Here is a 19,611-nt window from a genome sequence, read left to right as displayed (position 1 = left end):
TGCTTTGAATGCAGAAGGTCCCGAGTTCCATCCCTGGCAGTAGGGCTGGGAAAAAGACCGCCACCTGAAACCTTGGAGAGCTGCTGTCAGTCAATGTAGACAGTACTGAGCTACATGGACCAATGGTCTGACTCAGGATAAGGAAGCTTCCTGTGTTCCTGTGCAAGTGTGCACTGATAATATAAAACCCTACAAAAACATTCCATGTACTTCTCTGTATGACTGCATCACAACACTTTTTGTGCTGTTTTACTGATGTGCACATGTAGTCCTGTACATTGGTAACCATAAGAGAAAAATCAACTCATTTGAAATGGGGTGCTGGAGGAGAGCAAAAAAGACAAATAATTGGGTGTTAGAACAAATTAAACCAGAACTATCACTAGAAGCTAAAATGATGAAACTGAGGTTATCATACTTTAGACACATAATGAGAAGACATGATTCACTAGAAAAGACAATAATGCTGGGAAAAACAGAAGGGAGTAGAAAAAGAGGAAGACCAAACAAGAGATGGATTGATTCCATAAAGGAAGCCACAGACCTGAACTTACAAGATCTGAACAGAGTGGTTCACAACTGGTGCTGTTGGAGGTCACTGATTCATAGGGTTGCCATACGCCATAATCGACTTGAACAACAAGCCATATATATGTGCTTGTGTATGTGTGTGAATATATCTGAATCACATGGAAATGTACATAGAACTGTGCCCCCCTTTTTGGTGATCCATTTCCTCTTTTTTTTTTTTTTTGGACAATGCATAATGGGCTATCCTATGTAACCTTCATTTCACACTTTTTTGTGTGTTCATAGTTAAGAGCAGGAAAAAGTAGACTTCTTTTCAGGTGCACAAGTGGTGTGTAATGTTAGATGGTTAAGTATGAAACAAGAAAGTGGTAGCAACTCTACATTAATTATAATTTTCAGAAAAAGTATGTATGTGCGGTACCAGCAAAATTGCCAACTTTGGGACATTTCCTGCTGCTGGGGTTTTTTTTAATAGCAGTACTAAATATATACACGAAGCCAATGAATATTTTTTTCTGGCATATATATATAAAGAGATGGGGAAAGCATCACCTGTTCAACTTCTGCATATTAGGCTGCTGTTAAAGGTATGTGAGCACGGCCAGAAAAAAAAGGAGGGGACAAAATCATAATTATGTATATATTTTAAAACTCTTTTGAATTTGTGTTCAGGTACCATAGTGTTGAGAGCCAGTGTGGTGTAGTGGTTAAGGTGCTGGACTACGGCCTGGGAGACCAGGGTTTGAATCCCCACACAGCCATGAAGCTCACTGGGTGACCTTGGGCCAGTCACTGTCTCTCAGCCTCAGAGGAAGGCAATGTAAACCCCCTCTGAATACTGCTTACCATGAAAGCCCTATTCACAGGGTTGCCATAAATTGGAATTGACTTGAAGGCAGTCCATTTCCATTTTTTTTCTCAACATAGTGTTAACAGAATTAAATAGATGTGGATGATGTATGACTGACAGATGGGAGGGAGGGTGTGAGTGAGAATTCTGAGTGGATTTTAAAAAAGAATGTTGCGGTTAGTGAGTGGTGATTAGGAATAGGGATTAAGAAGAGAACATCTATTTAGAAGGGCTTGGGTGGGGGGAGGTTTTTGGGATTAATGGGGTAGATTAGGTAGGTAGGATAGGAACAATAACATCTTATTAATATAACATTTATCTTATATATAATAAATCATTTGGTTTGTTTCAAAATCCCATGTGTCAATCAAGGGTGCTACCAAAACTAAGGTCCTATTCTATACCTTATATTGACATTTCAGTCATATTACATCAGTGGTCACCTTTTGGGGGAAAAGGTGGTGGGACTGAAGCTTGCGGATCAGAGGGTGTATCTGACCCAGGCAGACTTCCTAGGGATTTTCTGATCCAGGCGTTTGGGGATCAGGAGGTGGCACACCTAAGATATAGGAACGTCACGGGGGCAATACTAGCCACCATGAATATGTGTCGGCTTATGAAAGGTTAGCGAAGCTTGCTGTTAATGCATGGACTATCTATAGCAACCCAAAGCAAAGGAAAAAACTGAAAAACAGAGAAAGCCTCCCCCGTTCTTGTTTTAGAAGTAGGGTAACAACGAAATCTTTATTAAAAACAGAAAGTAAATCCCATTCTTTCTAGTCAAAGTTAAATAAATCATCCCTGAGGATGGAATTTAATACGTTGTCCCAGGGTACCAGGTTTTTCCCCGTAAAAAAAAGTAAAAGGGTGTCCCGTTTTCCAGAGTCAGCTGGTGCCTTTTCTTACACCCGAGAAAGGTTGCACAGGCTTAAACAGGGGCCAAAAATAATACCTACAGACGAGGAACTACTATTGGTCACCTAGTCTGACGGCAACAGCTTTTCGACGCGGCTCGCTTACCTCTTCATTGGCTGCCGAGTTGCGGGGCGGAGCTTCTCTCATTCTGCGTAGAGACCCAACAACCCGGTGCCCAGTCCAAAGGAAGGTAGGCGGAGATCCCAGATCCTCGGCTGTAATACGATCACGTGACCCCAGTGTTTACATCCTCTCAGCTGTTTGGCTCATTTCGCCTCCCCCCAGCTCCTTTCTCTCTGCGCCTCTCACATCAACACAAACAGAACCAGCGATAGCGCATGAAAGGGGCGGAGAGAGGTTAACCCTGAAGACAGCCTTCCTCTTCCCCTCCACCACCCAGTTAGCAACACCATCTGAGAAAAAAAAAAACCCTTTCCCCCCGAGAAGTGGAGTCTGAGGTAGTCCTTTTTTCTTTCCGCGCTGGTTGGTGCCGCTTCACTTTCACAGTCACCCACACACCCTCCAGAGCTTCACCCCCCCGTTCCCCTTTTGGGATTCACAGGACACCGCGGAAGGGTGAGTGTCTCGTAGAAGGACCGAGGGGGAAGGGGGGACGCCGAGGAAGGGAAGCAACGGGCGGCCGAGGCGCGAGGCACTTAAGGCGTCGCCGACGTCGTGCGGTGGCAGGGCTAGAGCCGAACGTCCCTAGTAATGGTGCTCCCCCCTCGAAGGCCGTTGAGAAATCCAGCGGCGCGAGAACTGTTTGTGCATCCTTTGGCGCTGCCGTCAACACCCCGCCCGTTTCTTCCCTCCCCTCTTACTTTGGACCGCGTGTTGTTTGCACTTATTAGTCCAAGAAGGCCCGTGTTTGGGGAAGCTGGGGGGGGGGGTTGTTGAGATGAGAGACGCGCAAGTGACTTCAGGTGCTTCCTCCTTTCCTGCGCAATATATAGCGTCTTGTCTCCAAAGGAACACGACGAGGTTGGTGTGTGTGTTTATAGATCGGGAAGTAGAAGTCCCCCTTGCTTATATTGTTTTATTCAGGATCCCGAAACCGGCCGGGTGAAGGAAAAAAAAGGGAGAGAGGAAATAATGTCGGCCGACTGCTCTCTTCTAACCTTCCGACCTCCTTCCTTCTCCCCCCCCCCCGCGTTCCTAGCAATTAAGATGCAGGCCCTTCTCTTCCTGCTTTTGCCCCGTAGTCGGGACTATAAAAGGATAAACAAGTTGGTGGAGACACCGCCGACGCTGCCGTCTGCTCCTTTCCTTGCTCTGCTTTTTGGCCGCCAGTTGGCTTCGTTTTGAAGAGGTGCCAAAGAGGAAGAGACCAAATGAGCCGCTCAACAATAAAGAGAGGGAGAGTGCCAGAGTCTCTCCGTCACAAGGTTAGGCAAAGGGGAAGGGGGGCGGGGGAGAGACAGAAATATCGTCATTTGTCTCCCCATCACACAGTTCTCTCCTACAACTCACTCCTCCTTTTCCCGAGTTACTAAAGCCACGTTTGGCCTTTGTGGCGCTTTGGCGAAACGGGCTAGGAAAGTGTTCGCCCCAATAGATTTCGCAGCCTTGAAAGTGCCACAAGGTAGTCTGTTTTGTTCGTTGCAACAGCCTAGCGTGACTCCTCCTCCTTCGGAACTTGTCACATTTTCCTTCTGTTTACGCTGAAAAGCACTGCATTGAATGCTGTGGGGGGAGGGGGGAGACGGGGGGGGGAAGGGTGACTGCTGAGGAGCCACTTGCTGTTTGTTCTTGTCGCTGTTTTGGCTGGAAGGAAGACCGAGGGCGGCAGGCTCTACGTGGTTTACAGAGACTTTCGTTTGGTTTCCTGCTCTCCTGCATTTCTGCTGCTTCCTTTGTGTGCGCAGTTAGGTGCTCTGAAGACTGTCACGGGCTCGCTCGATGGTCAAGGGAGGAATCCTTATTCGTAATAAGCGCAACACAGCTGGGCCTGGCTTTTGCCATCTCCTCTTCAGTATGTGTGCCATAGGATAGGACCCTTTGTGATGACCTTGGAGGAAAGCTAAGAAAGGGATATCAAGTGAGAAGAAAGGGAGTCATGATTCTGTGATTGAAGCATGTGTCCTCACATTCAGTCTGAAATTTAGTGATTAGTCTCCTGACCTAGTTAAAAGCCTTTTATATATGTCCATTATAATTGGGATTGGGGGTGTGTGAAACCCTGGTATTCAACAATTGCATTTGGAATATGAAAGTACCCACATGTGTTACTTTTAAGGTAATAAACCACTTAGTATACTATATTTCCATTTTATCCAATAAATGTTAAAACATTTGGTGGGAAAAATCCTCTCTTCTGCATCAAATTCTTATTTATTTATTTGAAACATTTTTATGATGTTTTGCTGCCTAAAAAGGTTCTCAGGGTGACTTACAAAAATCAGTAATGAGAGTTGTTGCTCTCAGACTCTACAAACTTAAACACAGCACAACAAGAAAATATATTGCTGGAGGAAGTAAAAATCAATTTCGGATGAGAGCTTAGTTACAAACTTCTTTGCAAGTGTTCATTCTAGCTGGAATAGGTGAAGAAAACCCTCTGTAGCTGCTCCGTCTCTGGCTGATGAATCTAGCCTTCCAGTGATCCCTGGTCCACTGATGAATGGCAGAGAGCTTGTGCTGCCCTTCAGCTCTGAAGTCCCTGGACAAGGAGAAATGGAGTTCTCACTAGCAAAAGGTGTAAGACTGGATGCAAAAGTAAAATACTTAGCTTTGTGCTAGTCACTGCTGGATAAATTAAATCCAGTTCCTTATCTGCTGAAGCTCTGTTTGTTACTACAGAGGTGGCCTGATCATGCTGTTACTTCCTATGCCAGTATCAGCTTACTGTAGTTGTAGACACCTAATGTAAGGCAGGAGAAATGTGTGCAAATATTAACATACACATGCTTTGTCATGTTCCAGTCAGAGTAGATGCATGAAGGCCCTGTAGGGAATAAAACACTCAGAAACACTTGGAGATAATTTTTCTAGAGGCCTGAAAAAAATGGGTGCTCATATGAATTATTTTCTTTCAGAGGAATGAGTGAAATATTTTTAGAGCATGTTTGAAAATATTTTATGTCTAGTTCATGGTATCTCAAATCTCTTCAATCCAAGATCCAAAAAAGGTAGTAACGTTAGTGATTATATGTAACTCAGAATATGTGCTGCAAGTCTGTACAATATATTGTTTTGTTCTTCAACGTGGTCAGCAGAACCTGCTGCTCTTTGCTTCTTGCGCTTCAGATCATTTCATCTTTTTTCTCTCTGTCTCTCATGAAACCAACTATTAAAAAAAGAGGAGATAGTTTCAATTTGTGCAAATCTTCAATATTTTTATATCTGTGAAGCTTGGTGACAGCTCCAGAGTAAGACAAATTCATCAAAAACTGAGTTGTATCTAGCTAGGTTTTACTCAGAGTAGACCTACTGAAATTAATGGAGCTATGTTAGTAATGTTGGTTAATTTCGGTGGGTCTATGAGTAGAACTAGCATTAGATACAACCTACTATTTCTCTATTCAGAAACTTCAGTTATGGTATTGTTTTCAAGAATATATTATTGATTAGGATGGAATGCAATACACATTTAACAAATCAAAAGTAGTCATCTTATTATACTCTACAGACTTATTTATTTTACAACAGTTTCATGGCCTGAGGCCATGAAAATGGTGTATATGATTACAATACAATACAAAAATGGTGTATATGATTACAATACAATACAAATTCTAGAAACAAACACTTCTACAAACTGTCAAAACAATAAAACAATTCCTACAGAATACAGTTAATATTGACAGATCCTCCGTAAGCGGCAGTAATGCAGCTGAAGCTCTGCTCACGGTTCGATTCCAACGAAATGAGGAAGTCGAATCTCTGGTAAAAGGGGTCGAGGTCCACTCAGCCTTCCATCCATCCGTGGTCGGTAAAATGAGTACCTGGCATATGCTGGGGGCTAAAGAAAGGCCGGGGACAGAACTGGCAATCCCACCCCATATATATGGTCTGCCTAGTAAACATCGCAAGACGTCACCCTAAGAGTCGGAAACGACTCGCACTACAAGTGCGGGGACACCTGTACCTTTACCTTTTACAGTTAATATTTCATAAATGATTGAGACACCTCAGGGAAAGTCTTCTTAAATATGTCTTCGGTAGGGGCTGGGCTTCTGTCTGATTTCTACTGGTAACTGATTTTACAGGGCTGGAACTACAACACTAAAAGACCAGGTTCCAGCACAAACTAAACACACTTCTGGTGCATTTGGTACTCTTGGCAATGCCCCATCTGAGGAGCACAGTTGTCCAGCAGGGATATATGGGGTGTGGTGGTTCCTTTGGTAACCTGGTCCCTAAATTGTTGTTTTGGGGTTTAAATGCTAAAAGCAAACCTTGAACTGCTCCTGGTAGCATATTGACAGCTAGTATGCCTTCCTCAGGATTGTTGTTATATGGTGTTGACATGATACACCAGTCATCTGCTGCAGCTTCTGTGTTAAGTTTAAGGGAAGCTCCACATAGCGTGCCCTGCAGTAATCCAGTCTTGAGGCTGCCAATGCCAACACCACAGTGCCCAAGCTATCTTGATCCAGGAATGACCATAGTGTCATAAGAACATAAGAAGAGCCTGCTGGATCAGGCCAATGGCCCATGTAGTCCAGCATCCTGTTCTCATAGTGGCCAACCAACTGTCCATGGAAAACCCGCAAGCAGGACCTGAGTGCAGAGAGCACTCTCCCCTCCTGTTTCTGTACTGCTTCTGTGTAAGGATGCAGAGCATAGCCATCATGGCTAGTAGCCATTGATAGCCTTTTCCTCCATGAATTTGTCTAATCCTCTTTTAAAGCCATCCAAATTGGTAGCCACCACTGCTTCTTGTGGGAGCAAATTCCATAATATAACTATGCCCTGTCTGAAGAAGTACTTTTTTAATGTCCTGAATCTTCCAGCATTCAGCTTCATTGGATGTCCTTGAGTTCTAGTATGCCATGCATAATTTTATATGCTTCTATCATGTCACCTCTTACATGCCTTTTCTCTAAACTAAAAATCCCCAAATGCTGCAACCTTTCCTCATCGCCGCTCCATCCCCATGATCATTTTGGTTGCCCTTTTCTGAACCTTTTCCACCTCTATGATATCCTTTTTGAGGTGAGACGACCAGAACCTTACACAGTATTCCAAATGTGGCAGCACCATAGATCTATATAAAGGCATTATGATATTGGCAGTTTTATTTTCAGTACTTTTCCTAATGATTCCTGGCATGGAATTTGCCTTTTTCACAGCTGCCACACACTGGGTCGACATCTTCATCAAGCTATCCACTATGACCCCAAGGTCTCGTTCCTGATCTGTCACCAACACAGATTCAGCAGGTACCTTCTGTTTTAACTTTAAACACCTGCTGAAAACCTTTCTGTTCTGCCAGGCTTACGCAGGCAATTAAGATGCTTTGTCGCAACAGTTGACCTTTGTTTTTATTCTATTTTAATGTTTTTTATTCTATGGTTGTTGTTTTTAGCATGTTGTAAACTACTTTGATGTTTTTAACAAACTAACAGTATACAAATAGTTTTATAAATAAAATAAACAGTTCATACTCCATGAGCATATATGTGAAATTAAGATTTTTTGCTCCAGTTTACATCACTGGTTTACATTGAATTGCATTTGCTGTTTTACCACCCATTCACACTTTTGGAGGTCCTTTTGGAGCTCTTTGCAATCCCTTTTTATTTTAACAACCATGAACGATTAGTATCATCAGCAAACTTGGCCATCTTACTGTTCACTCTTAACTCTAGAGCATTTATGAACAAATTAAGACACACGTCCCAGTACCAATCCTTATGGAACTCTACTTTCTACAGCCCTCCATTGGGACAACTGTCAATTTATTCCTACTCTGTGCTTCCTGTTACTAAACCAATTCCTGATCCACAAGAGGATCTCTCCTCTTATTGCATGGCTGCTAAGCTTACTCAGGAGTCTTTGGTGAGATTTAATTTAATAGCACTATAGTCACTGCTCCCAATCAGTTCAACAACACTTACATCTAGCACCAAGTCCTGGGTGCCACTTAAGATTAAGTCCAGGGTCGCTGTCCCTGTTCCATGACAACTATTCTAGGGCACAGTCATTTAGGTTATTTAGAAATTTTACCTGTTTGTAGCCAGTCTGTCAGGGTAGTCACAGTTGCCTATTACTACAACATTTTCTAGTGTGAATGCTTCTTTGATTTCATTTTTCATCTCTAGATCTCCCTCAGCATTTTGGTTAGGGGGATGATAGAACATCCCCAGTACTAAATTACTTTTCTGGCACACCCACAAGGATTCTGTGGAGTAGTCTGCCTCCTTGGGGTTTTCTAACTTGCTGTATTCAGTGTCCTCTTTCATGTACAGAAGTGACGCCATCTGCAGTATGTCCTTCCCTGTCCTTCTGATATAGTTTATATCCAGGAATAACCATGTCCCACTGTTTTTTTCCATTCCATGAGGTTTGCTTTATGCTCACTGTGTCTAACACTCCACCTTTTCCGTCTTGGGTTGGAGGCTTCTAGTATTAGTGTATAAACACTTCTATACAGTATCTAAAGTGAAGCTGGTAAAAGGCATTCCTTACCACTGGGATCAAGGAGGACCCATAGACTAGGTACCTATTCCTTCAAAGGGAGTGCAACTTCCTTCAGAACAGGCAGATCTATTGTTGCCCAGACGAGGACCACACATCCACAGGGCCTCTGTGTTGCCAGGATTTAAACTCTGTTTACTGGTCCTCATCTAGTCCACCACTGTAGCCAGACATTGGTCCAGAGCTTGCACAGCCACTCCCCAAAATGTTATGGAGAAATAGATGTGGGTGTTATCAGCATACTGATGACACTTTGCTCCAGATCTCCTAATGACCGCTCCAAATGACTACATGTAGATGTTAAATAGCATTGGAGACAAAACAGTGCCCTGAAGCATCCTGTAACACAAATGCCAAGGGGCCAGCAAATAGTTCCCCAGTGCTACTCTCTGGAACCAGTGTAAAACAGTGCCCTGACACCTATCCTGCAGAGCTGAAGGTAAGCCTCATTTTAGACCTCGAGCCAAATCAGTCTGCAAAGTACTTCAGACCAAAGTGGTCTGTCTTCTGAAGTTCAGATTCAGAATCAAATCTTGTGGTCAGTGCACACTCCTACTACATATGTATAGTAAGTTTGCTTATTTTGAAGAGGTTACAGTTTGTTGTTATGTGCCTTCAAGTCGATTACGACTTACGGCGACCCTATGAATCAATGACCTCCAAGAGCATCTGTCATGAAACACCCTGTTCAGATCTCGTAGGTTCAGGTCTGTGGCTTCCTTTATGGAATCAATCCATCTCTTGTTTGGCCGTCCTCTTTTTCTACTCCCTTCTGTTTTCCCCAGCATTATTGTCTTTTCTAGTGAATCAGATCTTCTCATGATGTGTCCAAAGTATGATAACCTCTGTTTCATCATTTTAGCTTCTAGTGTACAGGTCTGGTTTAATTTGTTCCAACACCCAATTATTTGTCTTTTTCGCAGTCCATAGTATGCGCAAAGCTCTCCTCCAGCTTTTTTGCCTTATCCTCCTTTTTCACTGTCCAACTTTCACATCCATACAAAGAGATCAGGAATGTCATGGTCTGAATGATCCTGACTTTGGTGTTCAGTGATACATCATTGCATTTGAGGACCTTTTCTAGTTCTCTCACAGCTGCCCTCCGCAGTCCTAGCCTTCTTCTGATTTCTTGACTACTGTCTGCATTTTGGTTAATGACTGTGCCGAGGTATTGATAATCCTTGACAAATTCAAGTTAAGAACTCTTAATGGTTCCTGGTATGGAAACTTCCTTGGTTGCCCTGTATTCCATGGATGACCTGTGCCAGGAGAGAGACAGGAGTGTGATCCTTTTTGATCTTTCAGTGGGTTTTGATAACATCAACCATGGTATTCTTCTGGGGTGACTGTCTTGATTTGGGTCTTGAGGCACCACATTGTGGTGGTTCCATTCCTGCTAGGATGGCTAGCTCCTGAAGGTGGTTCTTGGCAGGCATTGCTCGGCTCCATGGGTTGTTTCTGTCCCCAATGTTATTTAACATCTATATGAAACCACTGAGAAAAAACAACTCATTTGAAATGTGGTGCTGGAGGAGAGTTTTGTGGATACCATGAACCACAAAAAAGACAAATAATTGGGTGTTAGAACAAATTAAACCATAACTTTCACTAGAAGCTAAGATAATGAAATTGAGATGATCATACTTTGGAAACGTAATGAGAAGACATGATTCACTAGAAAAGACAATAATGCTGGGGAAAACAGAAGGGAGTAGAAACAAAGGAAGACCAAACAAGAGGTGGATTGATTCCATTAAGGAAGGCACAGACCTGAACTTACAAGATCTGAACAGGGTGGTTTATGGCAGATGCTATAACAGGGTTGCCGTAAGTTGTAATCAACTTGAAAGCACATAACAACAACTATGAGTTTGATTAACAGTGCATATCCATATTTTCTTAATGTGCACTTTTCTAAACATACCAAATTAAGCATTTCAAGGCATTTAAATTTTTTTGAACTAAGAACAGGGGTGGTATTCATTGCTAGTCCTACTCACAGTAGACCCATTGAAGGTAATATATATGATTAACTTAGGCTCATTCACTTCAGTGGGTCTGCTCTGAGTAGGTCTTAGCTGAGTACGACCTGAATTACAATTGGAAGGGTAATTACATTTCAATGTATATGTTTGACAGTGTGGATCAGGTCAGTTCCCATTAGAACAGTAGTGTACCTGACGTCTGGACACTGAGGGTCACTGCTACTTACTGAGAAGGAGAGGCAAGGTACAGTGTGGGTGTGGTGATGGCAGGAGCAGTGGATTGACTCTGCCATCGCTCCTTGCTCCTCGCCCCTCCCCCTCTTCCCCTTGGTAAGTGGCACACCTTTTGGTGTCTGCAAGCCAGGTACCCAACACTGCCCTGCCTTCACCACCCCACTGATCGCTACTGCATCAGAATTAACAGAGAAATCTAATTCCTTAAGCTTCGCTAGAGTATCATTCTTATTTCCGGACACTCATTAGAAACGCACAGGTTGATTGAAATTGTTGAAATCACCATGTGGGAAGACGGGAAATACTAATTTAATTTACTTTTAAGGTTTTTATTTTGAAATTCATACAAGTGAATTTGTATGAACAAGCATGCATACTAGTGATAATAAATAAAAACATAATTGATTTGTAACTACTTGGCCCATTTCTATAATCTAAGTACATAATCAAAACTGGTAGCAATTATGGCCGGCAGAAGGGAAGGTGGTGAGGGGCAGTCACCTCAGAGTCTCCACTGAATTCAGTGGTAGAATCTTGTTGACATAATGTTCCACTGGCATCAGCAGCAGGACTGACATTAGCGTGTAGGATTCCAACTAAGCTTTGCTCCTCCCCTTCCACACCCTTTTTGACCACATTTGCTCCTTGTGCTGGCATTGCCAGCATAGCAGTTGTATACTGTTGGCATGACAGTAACATTACACCAGTATTAATATACTATGCCAGCTTAATGTCCTGGTGGTGGAGCAGAATTGAGTAGTAATTCTATCCCTACCGAGCGTAACTTGATGATAGGATGTCTCTGTCTTTTGTTGTTCAAAATGTTGCTTAGTTTAAGGCCCAGCCCTGCAAGTGCATTTTAATGCAGTTATTCAAGGTCTTAATAAGTTTTAACGAAGTAGTATGGAGATCTATATGGATGTATTTAGATGACACTGCCTCTTCTAACAAACAGAAGGAGGAAGATTAGTTAATTTGATTATTTTGAGCAAGTAGGAATAAAGGTTTACAATTTTGTTTAAATATATAGCTAGAGGACAAAGCTTCAAATGTCAGGAACGTAGTCATCTGCTATTTGTAGAGTTAACCTCACTTGTATTTTCTCATGATACAGTAATTACAGATAAACAAACATGAAATATATTGATTGGAATTGGTTAGGTGTACGTGTCTTAATTCAAGTAATATTTTAAAAAATATTTATAGGCCACTCCTCAACCACACAGGCAGCAATGAAATCAAGGTAATACTATACAGTGCTTCTGATACCCATCCCAAGCAGGTCCAGGAGGATACCATGGTCAATGGCAGGGCCAGCGCCATTCATGACTGGGCCCTTGGGCACCAGCCTGCCTCAGGCACATGGCTCCTGCCTGTTCCACCTACCTCTCTCCTGTGTTCTGCTGCTGCTCACGCTCTGCCATCAACCAAAATGGCAGCAGAGGCTTCTCTAAGGGACTAATGCCCCTGCTGCCATCTTGGTTGATGGCACGCATGCACGGTACACTACGTGCGCACACATACCTGCCATCAACCAAGATGGTGGTAGGGGCACTAGCCCCTTAAAGAAGCCTCCACCGCCATCTTGGTTGATGGCAGCCCTGCACGCACAACAGTAGAACACAGGAGAAAGGTAGGTGGAGCGAGTGAACGGGCGGCCAGCCTGGAAGCTCTGTCCCTGCAATCTACGGCAGGGGAGTGCTACTGTCCCACCCTAACAAGGAGCTCTTCAGGAGCCCTCTGCCAGGGCCCAACCTGGCTGCCCTTTGGCGCTGGCCCTGGTCAATGGTATTAAAAGCCTGTGAAAGATCATTTAAGAGTACCTGGGTCACACTGCCCCCCTTTCCTCTTGATAAAGGCCCTCCATCAGGTTGACCAAGTCTGATTCAGTCCCCAAACCAGGCTTGAACCACATCATGAGATTTCATCAACTGGATATGACCCCATATCATACTGTTATGATCCCATAACACTAGAGCAGATATAGCATTGGACACCTAAACTGGAATTGCCATAATAGTGGCATCCAGATTGCTACATAAAGTTAAGTGAATTTATCCTCAAACTGTCTTGTGAACCACTTGCACCTGTCACTATTGTGCAGCTATGTACAATGACGGATGATGAAAACATTCTACCATTCTTCTGCTGCTTTTTGATAGAAAGTTCAATGAAATTGCACATATTTAAGTATTAAGCCCACAGTGTGTATCAAGCTCCTGTCATCTTTTCTCCTGCTTAAATCTCTATTGGCTAGGCCAAAAAGGTCACAAAACGTCATAGGGAAGTGATCACTCTAGATGCTTCTGTGTTAAAAACTTGAGAATCCTGCTTGATCAGGCCAAACGTCTATGTAGTCCAGCATCCTGTTTCCCACTCTGGTAAACCCAGAAACAGGAGATAGCCTTCTCCCTCTGTTGTTTCTCAGCAACTAGTAATGAGAAGCATATGGTCCTAAGGGTAGTATATAGCCAACATAACTAGTAGCCATTGGTAGCCTTATCTTCCATGAACCTGTCTGGTTTCCTTTTAAGACGGTCTAAGGTGGTAGCTTTCACCACATCTGGTACCATGTGCAAACTCCGTATCATTTTATAAACAAGTTAAAAAGAACAAGTCAATCCAAAGCCTTGGGAGAACCCTCTACTTATGTCCATCATTGTGTCCATTTATTCCTACTCTCTGGTTTGTTTGTTTTTAAAGCTAGCTACTGATCCAGAATAAAATCTGTCCCCAAGAGCTAAGGTTGTTCAGGAGCCTTTGGTAATAGATTTTGTCAAAAACCTTTTTGAGAGTCCATTTACATGGTGTCTGTCATGTTTGTTGACACTCTCCTAGAGCTCTAAAATGTTTGTAAGGTAGGAATTACTTTTGCAGAAACCATGTTGATTATTCTTCAGACCTGTTCTTCTATATTCTTGTTAATTTTGGCTTTAATGATGCTTTTTCCAGTTTTCCTGGAAAAGAAGTTATGCTTACAGGCCTGTAATTTACTGGATCTGCCCCCTCCCCCTGATCTCTTTTAAAAATAGGTGTTACATTGGCTACGTTCTAGTCTTCTGGTATGGAGGCTGATCTTAGGGACAAACTATCCGGGGGGGTGCTATTATTTTGGGATCAGTGTGCATCTTTTGAATTGAGAGTGCCGTGTGGTGAATTGCATAACACAAAATGGCTGTTGTCAGGCAGGCCAGAACACAAAGTGATTGTTGTATCTAAAACAGAAAAAGAAACAAGACCACAAAATGGTTTGGGCATGCCATCCCATAAATGCAGCGGGGAGAGGTACCTACATCAGTCACAGCCACACTGGCTGATAGAGTGAAGCTCTTTGGACCTCTTCTGTGAACAGAACAGATGGGAGAGTGGGATCCAGGCATCTAATGAAATGTGGGCATGTTTAAGGCATGTTCAATGTAGGAGAAGCTGAGCCAGTGCAAACAGGAACTGAGCAGGTAGAACAAACTGTCTCATGTGCATTGTGGCCGTTTCTGGGAATATTTACTGAGATATCTTGTGGGAACCACAAGAGGTACTGGTGAGCAAGGCAGCACCCATGGTTGCCATGCTGGTGACCCCTGACATTAGAAGTTTAGCAATTTCATATTTGAGTTCTTTTAGAAGTCTTGGGTAGGCACTCTCTAGATCTGGTGATTTAATATTTAATTTGGCCATAGGGCTTAGAAGTTTATTTATTTACAGTAGGGCCCCGCTTTACAGTGCTTCGCTTTACAGTGCTTCCCTAATGCGGCGGTCCCAATTAGATGCAATTAAACAAAAGCCCCACTCATACGGCGCTCGTTCCGCTTTTACAGCGGTTTTCGGGTGTCGCGCGCCATTCTATTGAATGAGTTTTCAGTGGTTTTCGCTTTTCAGCAGGTGTCCGGAACGTAACCTGCCGTATGAGTGAGGCCCTACTGTATTTATTTATTCATTAAATGTATATCCTGCCCTTACTCCCAGAAGGAGCCCAGGGCACCAAACAAAACACTAAAAACACTCTAAAACATTAAAACAATTTAAAATAAAATATCTGTAAAAACATCATTTTTAAGAAAAAACTTTAAAAACATCTTAAAAAGCAATTCCAACACAGGTGCAGACTGGGATAAGGTTTCTGCTTAAATGGCTTGTTGGAAAAAGATTTTCAGTAGGTGCTGAAAAGATAACACAGATGGGAGCCAGTCTGATAATTAAGGGGAGGCAATTCCAAAGGTAGGTGCCACAACACTAAAGGTCCACTTCCTATGTTGTTTGGAATGAACCTCCCTGAGAAGATGGTATCTGCAGGATGCCCTCAACTGCAGATATAAGGGGTAAGGCGATCTTTCAGGTATCCTGATCCCAAACTATATAGGGCTTTGTACATCAAAACCAGAACCTTGAACTTGGCCTGGTAGCTAATGGGCAGCCAGTACAGTTCTTTCAGCAGTGGGGTGACATGTTGGCGATACCTGTCCCAGTGAGCAGTTGCGCCGCCACATTTTGCACCAGCTGCAGCTTCTGGATGAACCTCAAGGCCAACCTCACATAGAGCACATTACAATAATCCACCCTGGAGGTTACCAGTGCATGGACAACTGTAGTTGGGCTGTCCTGGTCCAGAAATGGCTGCAACTGTCTTACCAGACAAAGCTAGTAAAAGGCACTCTTAGCTACTGAGGTCACCTGGGCCTCTAGCAACAAGGATGGATCCAGCAGCACCCCCAGACTATGAACCTGCTCTTTCAGAGGGAGCATGGCCCCATCCAAAGCAGGCAATTGACTAATTATCCAAATTTGGGAACCAACCAAAAGCACCTTTGTCTTACTCGGATTCAGACTCCGTTTATGGCCCTCGTCCAGCCCACCAGCAAGGCCAAGCACCAGTCCAGGGCTTGCACAGTCTCTCCCAATGCAGATGTTATAGAGAAATAGAACTGGGAGTCATCAGCATACTGCTGACACCTCTCCCCAAATCTCCTGATGACCACTCCCAAGGGCTTCGTATAGATGTTAAACAGCATTGGGGACAAGATGGTACCCTGCGGCACTCCACAGCACAACTTCCAGGGGGCCAAAAGACAAACCCTACACGGCATGGGACCGCAATACCTGGTGGAACGCCTCTCCCAATACGAACCTACCTGTACACTGCGCTCAACATCTAAGGCCCTCCTCTGAGTGCCATCCCATCGAGAAGCTCGGAGGGTGGTGACCAGAACTAGGGCCTTCTCGGTGGTGGCCCCCGAATTGTGGAATAGTCTCCCCGATGAGGTACGCCTGGCGCCGACGCTGTTATCTTTCCGGCGCCAGGTGAAAACCTTTTTATACTCCCAGGCATTTTAAAATGAATTTTAATAATTGTTTTTATCGTGTATTTTAAACAGTATCTTATTATTATTATATTTTGATGTTGCTTGGTTTTTGTTGTTTTTTGTTTTGATTTTTGATTCTGTTATATTTACTGTATTTATATATTTTGCTTGTTTTATCTTTTATGTACACCGCCCAGAGAGCCTTTTTGGCTTAGGGCGGTATATAAATTAAATAAAATAAATAAATAATAATAAATAATCACTCAATGCTATTATGTGAAAATGACCCTGGAGGTAGGATTGAAACTAGTTTAAAACAATGCCTCTGATACCCATCTCACCAAGTCAGCCCAGAAGGATATCAATGGTATCAAAAGCCACCAAGAGATCAAGTAAGAATAACAGGGTTGCACTCCCCCTGTCCTTCTCCTGAGAAAGGTTATCCATTAGGGTGACTAAGGCCGATTCAGTCCCATAACCAGGCTTGAACCCAGATTGGAATGTGTCAAGATAATCTGTTTCATCTAAGAGTACTTGTAATTGCTGCACCACAACCCTCTCGATTACCTTCCCTAAAAAGGAGGTGTTTGCAACCAGGTGGTAGTTGTCACACACCAATGAGCCCAGGGTGTGACTTTTCAGCAACCGTCAGATCAACGCCTCTTTCAGAGCGGCTGGGACCACTCCCTCCTACAGAGACGCGTTGACCACACCCTGGATCCACTTGGTCATACCCTCTGGGCAAGCTATAATAAGCCAAGAAGGGCAAGGGTCAAGAGGACATGTTGCTGGTTGCATCATCGCAAACACCTTATCCATGTCATCAGGCTGCATGAACGGAAACTGATCCCAAAAAGTTGTAGCAGATGTTGCACTGGACACCTCATTGGGGACTACAGTAGATGTGAATGAGGCATCAAGATTGCTATGGAGGCAAGCAAAAAAGCTCCACTGGATAGCTAGTTGAGGATGCAATGGAGGCAGAGAAGTGGTTCTTCGCTGCCCTCACCACCACACAGTTATGATGTTTCACTCATGCCCAATCAGCCTCACAGCACGTCTTTCACCATTTGTACTCTAGCCATCATCCAGCCTGTTTCATTGCCCTTAGTTCACTGGTGTACCAAAGTGCAAACCAGGTTCCACAATGCTGGAGAGAGCACTTGGGCAGTCCAATGCATTTCATTGTTCCACAGCATAACCAGGGCTTCAACAGTCAGCTGCTGTATCTACTGGGAACTCCCCCAGGGCATTCAGGAATCCAATGGATTCCATGAGTCTCCGGGAGTAGACCATCTTAATCTATCCACCATCCCTGCAGGGGAGGATTGGAGCCATAAGTCTAAACTTCACTAGGAAGTGGTATGACCACAACAATGGGGTGACACCTACCTCCCATCTCCAGACCACCCTTTCCTCCATCTGGAGCAAAAACCAAGATGGGAGTGTGCCCTACCCTATGTGTCTTAGTGATAACTTTAGACAGCCCCACACTTTTCATGGAGGCCATGAAGTCCCAAGCCGGAACACTCAAGGCAGCCTCAGCATGGACATTGAAATCACCAGGACTATCGCATTCGCTTCTCTAATACCACAGCCAAGATGGCCTCTGCCAGCTTGGTCAGAAAAGTTGCTGGAGAGCAGGGCGGATAGCAAACCAGCAGCAACCCTAATTTATTGTCTGCTTGACCCAACCCCAGGTGCAGGCCCTCACAGCCAGCTCCAAGGCAAAGTGGTTTCCTGGTGACAGTGATGGAAGTTCTATGGACTACAGCAACCCCTCCTCCCCCATCCATGCAGCCTGTGCTGGTGTTGCACTGAGTATCCAGGTGGGCAAAGCTAAGTCAGATCAACTCCTCCTAGCTCACCCACCCAGTCATCGGTAATGCACACAAAATCGGCATCCTCATCCATTTTATCTTACCACTGCTTATCTCAGTTCTTAGGTCTCCCTTCCTGAAAAGATCAGTTCAGTCAGATATCTTCCACAGTGAAGACAGATAAAGAATTAATTCAACTTCTCTATAATCTCTTTTTCTTCCTTTGGCACACCTTCCACTCACTTAACAAACCCAACTGTGTCTCTACCCAGTTTGCAAGTCAGAGCATCCCCAACCCTATAGCCCATCTGGGCTATAATATGCTTTAACCTAAAACAGCCTGGAACGGTGACTTTCCAGTGAGCCAGACCTACCAAATTCACCAACCACACATATTGCTGCCCCTCCTTTTGTTGGGAAATGGGAGATAACACAGGATGACCCAGGAACCTCTGGGGTGATCAGCAATACCCTTTCTTGCTGTTTGTAGGTCCACTAAGCAGCACTATTGGTGGTGCTACCAGGTTACGAATGGCTGGTGAATTGGGGAGAGAGAGAGAAAGAGAGATTAGGGGGGCAAGTTGGCTGGCTTTTACTCATGGCTTTTCTGCTGTAGGTAATGAGAGAAGACACTACTTGCTGCCACTGAGCCACCTCCACAGTATAAATATAGCATACCTGGGCTGCTGCCTTTTTGGTCTGAAAAAAGAAAGGATCATCCTGTCTCTGCAGAGACCAGCAGATCTTATAGTGCTCCTAGTGGGAAGAAGAGTAAACTGCAGCTATTCTCTAACACCAAAAGCTATCTGTAGTTGCATTCAATACTAGTTTAGCTTACTACAGAAACCTTGCTAGGAAAGAAAAACAACAATGTACTATATTGTTTTTACACACATACCTCATTAATCATTACTAGAGCTGCCAACTAAGTAATAATATTTTTTGGAGCAATTTGTTTTGCAGTTAAATTTGCATACTATCAACATTTCATTCAGGATGTTTTGTGTAGATTTATAATTTATAAATAAACACTACCGGTCGTTGGAATGAAAGGTCATATTTAATATATATTACAGTAACATAAGAGAATCAAAGTATTCACAAAAATACCGAAGTGAGCCCTTAACTTTCAGCAGTACCAATTTAAATTTATCAAATGAAATTTGTCTCTGTTGTTAAATTAACTGAAGTTATATTTGGCTATATACCATTGAAAACAATTGGAGTGCATAGCACAAATCTTTGCTTGTGTGTATGCAAGTGAAAGAAAAGCTTGTGGCCCAGAGCATTGACTCATACAGTTATGCATGACTGGTGCATTTGATTGACTTGGCTGG

General features: G+C 43.5%; 1 protein-coding gene across 7 annotated transcripts in view; it reads left to right on the top strand.

Annotated features, from left to right (window-relative positions):
• The first annotated feature begins 2,503 nt into the window (after positions 1-2,503).
• PCMTD1 (protein-L-isoaspartate (D-aspartate) O-methyltransferase domain containing 1) overlaps positions 2,504-19,611 on the top strand; it is a 74,396-nt gene continuing 57,288 nt past the window's right edge. For 2 of the 7 annotated variants that reach the window (XM_061598604.1, XM_061598659.1), the window contains exon 1: positions 2,504-2,872. The gene's annotated coding sequence lies outside the window, so the exon portion shown is untranslated. Of the gene's footprint in view, positions 2,873-3,177; positions 3,278-3,463; positions 3,682-7,590; positions 7,681-19,611 lie in introns of those variants that run through there. The other 5 variants (XM_061598614.1, XM_061598624.1, XM_061598640.1 and 2 more) reach the window with 5 other exon arrangements.

The sequence above is a fragment of the Rhineura floridana genome, chromosome 1 (assembly GCF_030035675.1).
Source record: "Rhineura floridana isolate rRhiFlo1 chromosome 1, rRhiFlo1.hap2, whole genome shotgun sequence".
Lineage (NCBI taxonomy): Eukaryota > Metazoa > Chordata > Lepidosauria > Squamata > Rhineuridae > Rhineura > Rhineura floridana.
The sequence above is the reverse complement of the archived record's forward strand: the minus strand, read 5'-3'. Positions and strand labels throughout refer to the sequence as shown.